The sequence below is a fragment of the Triticum aestivum genome, chromosome 1B (genome assembly GCF_018294505.1).
Source record: "Triticum aestivum cultivar Chinese Spring chromosome 1B, IWGSC CS RefSeq v2.1, whole genome shotgun sequence".
Taxonomy (NCBI): domain Eukaryota; kingdom Viridiplantae; phylum Streptophyta; class Magnoliopsida; order Poales; family Poaceae; genus Triticum; species Triticum aestivum.
In genome coordinates this window covers 444,383,208-444,395,164 of record NC_057795.1, presented here as the reverse complement: position 1 = coordinate 444,395,164, position 11,957 = coordinate 444,383,208, and positions in this window count along the sequence as shown.

Below are 11,957 nucleotides of genomic sequence, written 5' to 3'. Positions count from 1 at the left end.
AGATGATATCACAAGCTTGAGCGTTGTATTGCAGCATCTTCAATTCTTCCCCATTAGCTTCACGGTTCGGCTCTCTCCCATCAAAGAATTCACCTTGCAAGCCAATACAAATAATAGCCCAAACGGCGGGGTTATGTCCGAGAATATGCATTTTCATCTTATGCTTCCAACTAGCAAAATTAGTTCCATTAAAGTAAGGACCTCTACGGTGATGATTTCCCTCGCTAGACGCCATACTCTCCTAGGTTGTGAAACCAAGGTTATGACCACCAAAAGCTATGGAAATCAAAGCAAATGCAAACCAAAGCTCTGATACCACTTGTAGGACCTTGAAGTATGTCTAGAGGGGGGGGGGTGATTAGACTACTTGACCAATTAAAAACTTAACCTTTTCCCAGTTTTAGAGTTTGGCAGATTTTAACAATCTTTGGGCACGTCAAGCAATCATCACACAAATCAAGCAAGCATGCAAAGAGTATATAGGCAGCGGAAATTAAAGCATGCAACTTGCAAGAAAGTAAAGGGAAGGGTTTGGAGGATTCAAACGTAGTTGGAGACACGGATGTTTTTGGCGTGGTTCCGATAGGTGGTGCTATCGTACATCCACGTTGGTGGAGACTTCAACCCACGAAGGGTAACGGTTGCGCGAGTCCACGGAGGGCTCCACCCAAGAAGGGTCCATGAAGAAGCAACCTTGTCTATCCCACCATGGCCGTCGCCCACAAAGGACTTGCCTCACTAGCGGTAGATCTTCACGAAGTAGGCGATCTCCTTGCCCTTACAAACTCCTTGGTTCAACTCCATAATCTTTGTCGGAGGCTCCCAAGTGACACCTAGCCAATCTAGGAGACACCGCTCTCCAAGAAGTAACAAATGGTGCGTTGATGATGAACTCCTTGCTCTTGTGCTTCAAATGATAGTCTCCCCAACACTCAACTCTCTCTCATAGGATTTGGATCTGGTGGAAAGAAGATTTGAGTGGAAAGCAACTTGGGGAAGGCTAGAGATCAAGATTCATATGGTAGGAATGGAATATCTTGGCCTCAACACATGAGTAGGTGGTTCTCTCTCAGAACTGGCAAGTTGGAAGTGTAGGTTTGTTCTGATGGTTCTCTCCATGAATGAAGAGGAGGTGGAGGGGTATATATAGCCTCCACACAGAATCTAACCGTTACACACAATTTACCAATCTCGGTGGGACCGAATTAACAAACTCGGTCAGACCGATTTAGTAAACCTAGTGACCGTTATGATTTTCGGTGGGACCGACATGCAACTTGGTAGGACCAATATGGTTAGGGTTAGGGCATAACGTAATCTCGGTGAGACCGATTACACAAACTCGGTAAGACCGATTTTTGTAATTAGCTAACCAGAGAGTTGGTCAGGTAAACTCGGTGGGACCGATTTGCTCTTTTCGGTGAGACTGAAATGTTACAAAATGGAAACAGAGAGTTTACATTTCAATTGGGACCGATCGCTCACTTCGGTTAGACCAAAACGTTACAAAGGGAAACAAAGAGATTACAATCCCATCTCGGTGAGACCGAGATCCCTATCGGTGAGACCGATTTGCCTAGGGTTTGTGGCAGTGGCTATGACATTTGAACTCGATGGCGCCGGATAGAAAGAATCGGTGTGACCGATTTTGGCTTTAGGTTTAGGTCATATGTGGATGTGAGAAAGTACTTGAGGGTTTTGGAGCATATCACTAAGCACATGAAGCAAGAGGCTCATTAAGCAACACCTCATCCCTCCTTGATAGTATTGGCTTTTCCTATAGACTCAATGTGATCTTGGATCACTGAAATATAAAATGAAGAGTCTTGAGCTTTTGAGCTTGAGCCAATCCTTTGTCCTTGATATTTTGAGGGATCCACTTTCATCATCCATGCCATGCCATTCATTGAGCTTTCCTGAAATAATAGTCTTGGAATAGCATTAGCTCAATGAGCTATTTGTTGTTATGAATTACCAAAACCACCTAGGGATAGTTGCACTTTCAAAGATTGATAGTTCTAAGATTGCGAATCATGTCAAGAGACTCATCATGGGTAGGATGCAAGGGATCAACAAGGGGTTTACAAGGAGTAGTAATGTACTTGTTCAAGTGATATTCATGAAAAATCCAAGCATCTCATTTTTCCACTCACTAAAGAAGTCTCCATCAAGCATAGGCACTCTACGTCTAAGACTCCCCAACGTAGACTCATCCATCTTCCTCCAATGGTGATTAAACCAAAGAAATGGTGACCAAAGCTCTAATACCAATTGAAAGGATCAAGAAGAGGTGTCTAGAGGGGGGGGGGCGATTAGACCCTCAACAAACAAAGTTGGCAGTTTTTAAGTTTTTCAAGTTGAGGTGGTAGATTAACACAATTTCAAGCATACATAATACAATTCAAGCAAGCATGCAAAGATTATATGAGTAGCGGAAAGTAAGGCATGCAACTTGCAAGAAAGTCAAGGGATGAGATTGGAGTGTGCAAATGCAATTGGAGACACGGAGATTTTTGGCGTGGTTCCGATAGGTGGTGCTATCGTACATCCACATTGATGGGGACTTCAACCCACGGAGGGTAACGACTGTGCGAGTCCACAGAGGGCTCCACCCACGAAGGATCCACGAAGAAGCAACCTTGTCTATCCCATCTTGACCATCGCCCACTAAGGACTTGCCTCACTAGGGTAGATCTTCACGAAGTAGGCGATCTCCTTGCCCTTACAAACTCCTTGGTTCAACTCCACAATCTTGACGGAGGCTCCCAAGTGACACCTAATCAATCTAGGAGACACCAGTCTCCAAAAGGTAATAGATGGTGTGTTGTTGATGAACTCCTTGCTCTTGTGCTTTAAATGATAGTCTCCCCAACACTCAACTCTCTCTCATAGATTTGGCTATGGTTGGAAAGATGATTTGAGTGGAAAGCAACTTGGGGAAGGCTAGAGATCAAGATTCATATGGTAGGATTGGAATATCTTGGTCTCAACACATGAGTAGGTGGTTCTCTCTCAGAAAATGAGCAGTGGAAGCGTAGGCACGTTCTGATGGCTCTCCACGAATGAAGAGTGGGTGGAGGGGTATATATAGACTCCACACAAAATCTAGCCGTTACACACAGATTCCTAAACTCGGTGGGACGGAATCAGCAAACTCGGTCAGACCGATCGAGGTCAAAATATAAATGTTAGAATTTTCGGTGGGACCGATATAGTCATCTCAGTGGGACCAATGTGCACGGGTTAGGGTAAAACTTCAACTCGGTTTGACCGATTGCTCAAACTCGGTGAGACCGATTTTGGTAATAAGCAAACAGAGAATTGGTCAAGCAAACTCGGTGGGACCGATTGCTAATTTCGGTGTGTTTGCACATGAACACATCGTCGTGTACCCTCGATGCTAGGGGTGATGCACCACAACTCACGTCGAAGGAGACCCGCCGGAAGCGCGGTACCTAGGACAATCCGATGGGCGCTTTTGTATACCTGAAACCCCACACGACCGGGAACGACCCCGTCAGGGTGTGCCGTGGCTATGGGCTGCCCTAGGTCGATCTATCGCCCCTAGGACCTCGAGGTTCGCCGCCCTGCAACAAGAAGAACAGAAGAAGAACGAGGAAGAAGAAGAACTAGGGTTAAGGAGAAAAAAAATAAAAGATAAAAAATGGTAGATGAATTTCTCGATTGTGTGCTGTTTAATCGGCCGTCACCCCTTAGGTATATAAGAGGCGGCTGGACTTTCCGTGCAAGGAGAAGACTTGGATTCATGTCCAAAACCCTAGTCAAATTTGGATTGGTTTTGTCCGAACTTTCCAAAACTGTTCGGTTTAAACTGGCTGCACCTTGCGAGTAATTTTTGAGGTGGTAAACGATCTCGGATGGAAACGATCCGAAAAGCAATCTTGACCATTTTGATGATACGAACAACTTTTATCAGAGGTAATCTTGAGGGTCAAATTGGTCGCGCAAAACAGGCTATTATTCGCGCTCAGACAGGGTGTCTGGTGGGGCGCGCCAGTTTTTGCCTCCTGATAGGGCTGTATTCCGATGGCTCTAACTTTTGCATACGAACTCAGATTGGAACGAATTTTATATCAAAATCGATCGTTTTGACGAGATGAAGACAATCAGTGTACATAATTTTTCCATTTGAGGTCATCTTCAGGGCTTAATCGGGTAAACTGTACTATGGATATAAGATCTTAGTACTTTGATCATAGTTTCGGCCTTCGAGATGAAATCGGATGGCAATGGCCCAAACGTCAAATATGTTCATATCAACAATACGAAACTCTTTCATGTAGAGAACTTCTCCATTTAATGCCATCTTAAATAAATTCTTGATCATGCCAAAATATGGTGTCAACACATGCCCCCCTATTTTTCGGCAAAGCCTGTGTGTCGAAAAATAACTTGCACATAGCTTGCTCTAAGGATGATGTCAACACTCCATCAGCCATTTTGGCATATTATTAGGAAGATAAGTTTATATCGGCCATTGCTTGTGTGAATATTTTGACGCAAGCTTGGGTGAAACTTTCTCAACTTCCTTAACAATCCGATGATAAAGTCCCATAGATATGTATCTCAAGGTCATCCTCAGAACCATATTATTCACCCTTTTGATAGGATTTTGTAGATAATGACCAACAAACTTTCTCCAATCCTTATTTTCTCCTCCATAAGAAAAATTCATTAGTGGCCAAAGCGGTGGACTTCGGTTCGGCCTTACCTATTCTGACGAGACTAAGCATCGGCTATTGATAGAAATGCAACACACTATGATTAACATACTAGCCGAATGCTTGCTGTGCCAATTCTTTCAAATTATCATGTCTAGTAATATGAACAATTTTATAGCAACCCAAGGTAAATTTTGCATCTAGACATATCTTAAGATAAACTATAAGTGATTTTTCAAAACATTGATAACCCTTGGATATTTGTTGCACTACTTATAACGAATCACTGAAAGCCTCAATCTGTATAGCACCTATAGCAACCAAAAGCTCCAAAGCGAATAAATTTCATATTCGGCTTTGATTATTGTGCAAAAATATTCTAAGTGGCATAAGGCTTCAAAAATAGTACCATAAGGAGATATATAAACAACACCAACACTTTGACCATTGCTACGAATTAAACCATCAAAATATAATCTCCATAGTACTAGAGAGACAAGGCTAATATCACTTAACATGTACCTTGTCTCGGTCTCCAATTGAACTAAGGACGATGTTAGAATTCCACACCGGCCATGATCAGATAGTTTCTTAGGACGATAGTTAAGTATCGACCATTACCATGAGGTCCATGTAGAATTCATCCACTAAAGCATGTATAGCCGAAATAAGCAAATAAAATAGCAATAAAATATTTCGGCCCCTTGTATTAGCAACAAAAATGTAACTAACCAAATGTATAATGATTTGGTAATACCCTCTCATGATATAGAAAATTATGTTGCATCCATGGATCAAAATAAATCCATGGAGGGTAATTGATCATACCTAGGGATGAATTCCATGGCAAAGGCATCAATGGCATGGTTGAAGAAAATGGATGATGTGCTAACCGAAAATTTTGATGTTGTGATGCACACCTTCGGCTTAATTGTTTGTTGCTTCCATCCTTCTCTTTATTCACTTTTACCATACTTGTTGCAATAGAAGCACGCACATCATTTTTGTTTTGATTGATCCTCTTGGGAACCCATGCCATGTTCTTATTTCTCAGCTCTTGTGCACTAAGATTTTGTGCCAATATGATAAGCCGAGTGAGCACCTCGACTCTGATTTTGTTTCAACCAATGGCAACTCTTTTCAGGCCTTCTGCACCCTCAACTTCTTTTCTTCAGATTTGGCACTCTGAATTTTTGTTTCACTTCTTTGCCTTCTATAGCCAATGTCAACACTTTAATTGGCTCTTTGTTATTTGAGATCAAATATGAAGTAGCACACTTACGACCATCTCTTTTCACGCAGTAAACTTGTTTTACCACCTCTTTCTTCTTCCTTGAGCTCTGGACCGATTCCTTATGATTGAAACGGTCTTTGATGCGTGATTGTTCAAATGTTGATCTTCTTGGAGCTGCATAATATTGGTGAGATGATCTAAAATAAGATGGAGAATGTGCCCTTGTATCACACCTGTCCCATGATGGATATGGATCTATATGAGCATAGGGAGGCATCCATGGCATTGGCATTGGTGGCCCAAAATAAGGATATGAATATGTTGCATTAAAATTCTTAGTTTGCCAACACCGATCCTCATATTTGCGCCTTGGGGGTGATCTTGGTTTCTTTGCATGATTTGACCAATAAGCATTCTTCTCTTCACTCTTCTTTTGATATTTATTCAATAGTTCAGCGAAGGTGATTTTCGATCTCTTACACTTGCGCCTTATTTCGGCCTTTGTTTCCTTTTGGTTTGCTTTCATCGATCATTGGATTTGCTTGCTGTCCCCCAGTCCTTGGCGTCTCCATTGTAGCTTCGATGGAATTCTTGCCCTCAAGATTATGTTCGTTATGCTCTTCAACAACTTCTTTACTTGAAAGTTTGATCCCATCACCTGCAACTTTTACATTCTCTTTAAATGGATCGGCTTGAAGCAGCCGATGCAAAAACTTTTTGCCATTGGGACCAATCGGAATAGACTGGTCATCTCTTGGTGTTTCAACAAACTTTAATCATCCTTTATCAATGGCCGATTTAACTATTTGACGAAACATATTGCAATCCTCAAAAATATGTTTGGACGAATGATGCAACCTACAATACATTCGTCCTTGAATTGATGGCTTGACATGGTGATCAAGAATTCTTATGTAATTATTTTTCAGCAACAAATCAAATAATTGATCAAACATGCTTGAATTGAAGGCAAACCTTTTATTTTCTAGCCGATCTTGCTGTGAGAATGGCTTTGGAGTCAAGCAAACGAATGATTCAGATTTTGCATCACCCTATTCGGCTAAGAATTTTATTTTGCATTCTCTTACCGATGTTATTGGATAAGAAACTATACTTGCATCGGTTTGCTCAGAAGATTTTAACCTTGGCTTTAAATTTCTGAAACGAAAGTAGTTAGAACATGCATGCCTCAATTGAGACCAAGAGTAAGCCAAGTATGAAACAAGCAAAGCTATCCATGTAGATACGAACTATAAATAAAGCAACCGGGAAAGCTTTGGCTGCAACAATAAGTCATTATCGGTCTTTATAAATGGCACAATAGGTTGACCGATATGCTCTATAACAGTTTTATTGCTAACAAGTAAATTTCCCTTCTTCATTGGTCTTTCAAAATTACTTATGAGAATTTTTCCTATAGAAGCATCAACGATAAAGTTGCGACCAAATCTGAAGATAGGTAAATCACTTGCTAGACATACCTTTTCAAACATGTTGGGAGAGCATGATGGTTGTGTTACTTGAACGATATGTTGTTCCTCTTTTAAATAGCTCCCCAATACCTTGTCGTCCTGTTTTTCTAGAAAAGATTCGGCATACGTAATATTTGATTCGCTCTTTTCAATAGCTGAATTAACTTTGTTATCCGGATCGCCACCTTTTTTGACAATTCTATCCACACCCAATGCTTTCTCTTTTTGGCATAATCTAGCTTGGATTGCAGTAGAATTAATAGGCCTTCCCTCTTTTATTAATTCATGTAGAACAACATTGCACGTCCCAAAAAGATGTAAGATTTTTCTTAATGACCCAATCTGGATAGAATTTCCCCCCGACACTTTTAGACTCTTTCGGTAACAATATGTCACCGAAATTCTGTAGTTGTGTTGGGGGTACATGATATGCCACGGTAGTAGGTGAAGGCATTTGTGCTACTATAGAAGTTTCACTTATTCAGCCATGACCATGAAGGTAAGGAGCCGAATTATGGACATCAACAATTGTGTATGGTGCTAGAAAATTAGTAGCATGAGGTGTAGCATATGACGTTTGAGGGTAATTGCTGAATAACTAGTAGTAGCATGGCTGTCGGTGTCATAACCGGCGGATCTCGGGTAGGGGGTCCTGAACTGTGCGTCTAGGCGGATGGTAACAGGAGACAAGGGACACGATGTTTTACCCAGGTTCGGGCCCTCTTGATGGAGGTAAAACCCTACGTCCTGCTTGATTAATATTGATGATGTGTGTTACAAGAGTAGATCTACCACGAGATCAAGGAGGCTAAACCCTAGAAGCTAGCCTATGGTATGATTGTTGTTCGTCCTACGGACTAAAGCCATCCGGTTTCTATAGACACCGGAGAGGGCTAGGGTTACACAGAGTCGGTTACAATGGTAGGAGATCTACATATCCGTATCGCCAAGCTTGCCTTCCATGCCAAGGAAAGTCCCATCCGGACATGGTACGAAGTCTTCAATCTTGTATCTTCATAGTCTTGGAGTCCGACCGATGATGATAGTTCGGCTATCCGGACACCCCCTAGTCCGGGACTCCCTCAGTAGCCCCCGAACTAGGCTTCAATGACGACGAGTCCGGCGCATATGTTGTCTTCGGCGTTGCAAGGCGGGTTCTCCTTCAAACTTCATGTTCCTGTCGAATAGTGTCCGGCTTCCTCATAAGTGTTGCGCTCGTTGGCTTCTACGCCCAATAATGGCCGTCTTCCACGTGTCGTATGAATGCGAAAAGCTAGGGTATTTTTACATTTCTCCCCCCAGCCGTGCGAACGAGCCGCCTATAAGAGAGGTGAGGATCTAGATCCAACTCACAGCATCCTGCTCCCGCAAGTACTCATCGAAGCGTCTCTGACAAAAATCCATTCTATCATGGACAGTCGACGCGGCTCCTCCTCTCGCGCTCCTAGCCCTAAGCCAGGAGATTGGGGGAGATGCTCAGTTCCACACAACGAGCTAGTGGCGCTCCAAACCGAGGGATATCTTCCCCCAGCCTTCATGGTTCCGGTTCGGGCCGGACTGGCCACCTTCCGGTGTGGAAAGCAGGCGGAGAGCGTTCCCAACCCCTCCAAAGGGGAGCGGGTATGCTTTGTCCCTTATTTAGTAAGGGGACTTGGATTTCCCATACATCTGTTTCTCCGGGGGCTCCTAGAGTTCTACGGACTCCAGCTTCACCACCTTACACCTCCCTCCATTTTGCACATCGCGGGCTTTGTAGCTCTTTGCGAGCTGTTCCTGGGCATCGAGACCCATTTTGCACTGTGGAAGAGATTGTTTTGCCTCGTACCCCGTTCTCATGAGGGGTCGATATATCAAGTGGGCGGAGCCGAAATATGGCGCATCGCCGGGACCGGATATCCATCCGGCACCCCAAAGAAGGCGTCCGAAGATTGGCCTTTGGAATGGTTCTATATGGAGGACGCTCCTCTGCCGGATCCAGTTCAGATCGGCCTCCCGGAGTTCAGCGATGCCCCCTTGAAGAAACGCCTGAGTTGGCACCCACGGAGCCCTTGACGGGAGGATAATGGGAGCCTCCATTATCTGATGGGCCGGATTAGGCTACTGGCCCACTCCGGATTGACCATGATTGGAATCATGGCCACGTGCATTATGCAAGGGGTGCAGCCGCTCCAATATAGGGGCCGCAAGGGGCCAGGATCGGCCGCGGATCTGGTGAAGATCCTGTCCGGCTTGTACAAGGGGGAGAAGGAAGACTTTCTCCAGACGAGCCCATTGAATGGGTTCTCCATGAATAACCCTCGGAGCTGGGTAAGCGAACGTTTATTCATTCGACCCGTGCTTTTGAAGTTAGATGCCTTACTCTATGATTTTGACGCAGGAACTGCGTCGGGATGTGGAGGGCATACAGTCCGGCTCCACAACCCGAGGATCGGGGAAGATCCCTTGATCCGGCTTCCGAAGAGGATCCGGACATAAAGGTGGATTTGATTGACGGGGTGTTCCACCAGCTCAGCATAGATAATGCTTTGGTCGCCATTACGGCTGACTACCCTGGTTTGTGTCCGGCTTCCCAGGTGAGTACGACCGAAGTTCCGACACCGTTGCTTCGTTAATGCTTATTTCTGACCACCGTGCACCAATGGTGCTCGGCAGGCGGTGCCTTCACGGCAGGAAGCCGAGCCCGCGGCGACTGACCAAACGAGGTCAGTTCGGCCCAGCAGGCGGAAGAGGAGTGCGACGCGAATTGAAACGTCGCCGCAAAGGTATGGTGCACCATTGTCCTTTAAGGGAAAAACTCCTGGGAGGCATATTAATGCTCATGATTCTTCCAGGAGAAAAAGCGCTCGCCGGACTGAGTCCGGAGAGGGTGCCCACCAAGCCTCCCCCAGCCAGGCTCCAACGCCTGGTCCGGAAGGGGAGGAGAGCACAAGGCGCGAGCCGGACGCTCCTCCAACGGAGGATGCCGACAGGTTGTCCGCCACCAGGTCTGAGGTGGAGAGCGCCATGAATCATAGGCGCCATCGGACAGTTCTTCGTGACACGTGTTTCTCCCCTGAGGTGTTAAATGCCTTTAATGCGGGAGACGCGCACCTCCATGCTGCTCAAGATGGTTTAACCAAAGCCACGGAGCAATATGTAAAGGACATACGGGTAAGGAATTTTAATGGCTATATATGCCAGTAGCCCCCGAGACTTAAAATAGTTAAACTAACTGATTTAAGGATCATTTGTTATGCAGGATCTTACTGAGAAGAATACCCACCTGTCTCAGGAGCTTCAAGAGTGCAAGGCCCAACTTGAGGCCGCACTAGCCGCTGCCGGGGGAGCCACGGAGACCCCCTGTGGTAATTCATATTTTGAAAAGAGAAGTAGTTAACAAAATGCAGCGGGTGCGTATATCTGACAACAATATTGCAGAGGGCATCGGACTAGATCCGGACAAGCCATAGCTACTGCGCCAGTTGAAGGCCGGCGAGAGGGTGCTTACGAAGGTGCAGCAGGAGAGGAACAAACTCCAAGATGCCCACACCCAGCTTGGAGAAGAGCTAAAAGGTGTTCGGGCCCAGCTATCTGGCTCCTTGAAGGAGAATCAGCGGCTTGATCGCGGCATCTATAGTAAGTGCTTGATCAAACTCTTTTGAAAAGAAGAGTTCGGCGATGAGGTCGGTTGATAGAAATATGTCTGTAGGTGTTCTCACATGTCGCCCTATGGAGGAAATGCCCGGTTCAACGGGTGACCAACTTTCCGAGCTGGTGCAACTGCTTGAACGTGTTCGGCAGGCGATGAGTGGTCGACCTGCCGTCAAGGTGCCAGGGAGGCCTGGGCCATGGTGAAGACGCGGTACCCGAAGGCTGACTCAAACCACATGGGCGAGGTCTGACCTGCTGGGCCTGATGGGAAGGAGATCCCTGTGAGCTTGATGTACGACCAAGTAGAGCTGGCCGCAAAATATTTCCCAACAGGACTGTAAATTAGACAGCATGGTAGATGGGATTTAAGAGGAGTACAATCAGTCAGTTTGACAATGTAATTTAAAAATGACATGTAAAATGCCTTTAGCCGGATTGTAGATCGTTTGCCTTTGCGGACCGTTTCGCTTCTACCTCGGGACCCAACAGTTCGGAGTGTGTCCGAATACCCTGACGGTTATAAAAGAACCGGGGCATGCATGGCGTAGGGGTCATAATTGCTTTATTAGACAAGTGCCCAACTAGCTATGTTATATTACATGGTTAGTAAGAAACATCTTCCAGGGAGAATAGTTCCGTTAAGGGTTCCTTTGCCTAGGAGGCATGCCCTAAAGTGCATGTCCGGACTGCGAAAAAGAAGAGAAAGCATCTGGGGGCAGAAAAATAGGTAAGTAATAAATCATCTTTCAGGTCACCGACCGAATATTCCCTTAAGAACATTAGCCTTCGGCTTCACCCAGTCTGAGGTACACATCCGGCTGACCCGGCAGTAACAATCACAGAGGTGCTCCCTTTACCTCCTAGCCAAACAATCGGGAACGTAGGGGTAAGCACAGGAGCCAGGCAACCCGGCTTGGCCAAAACTTAAGTCATATCGAT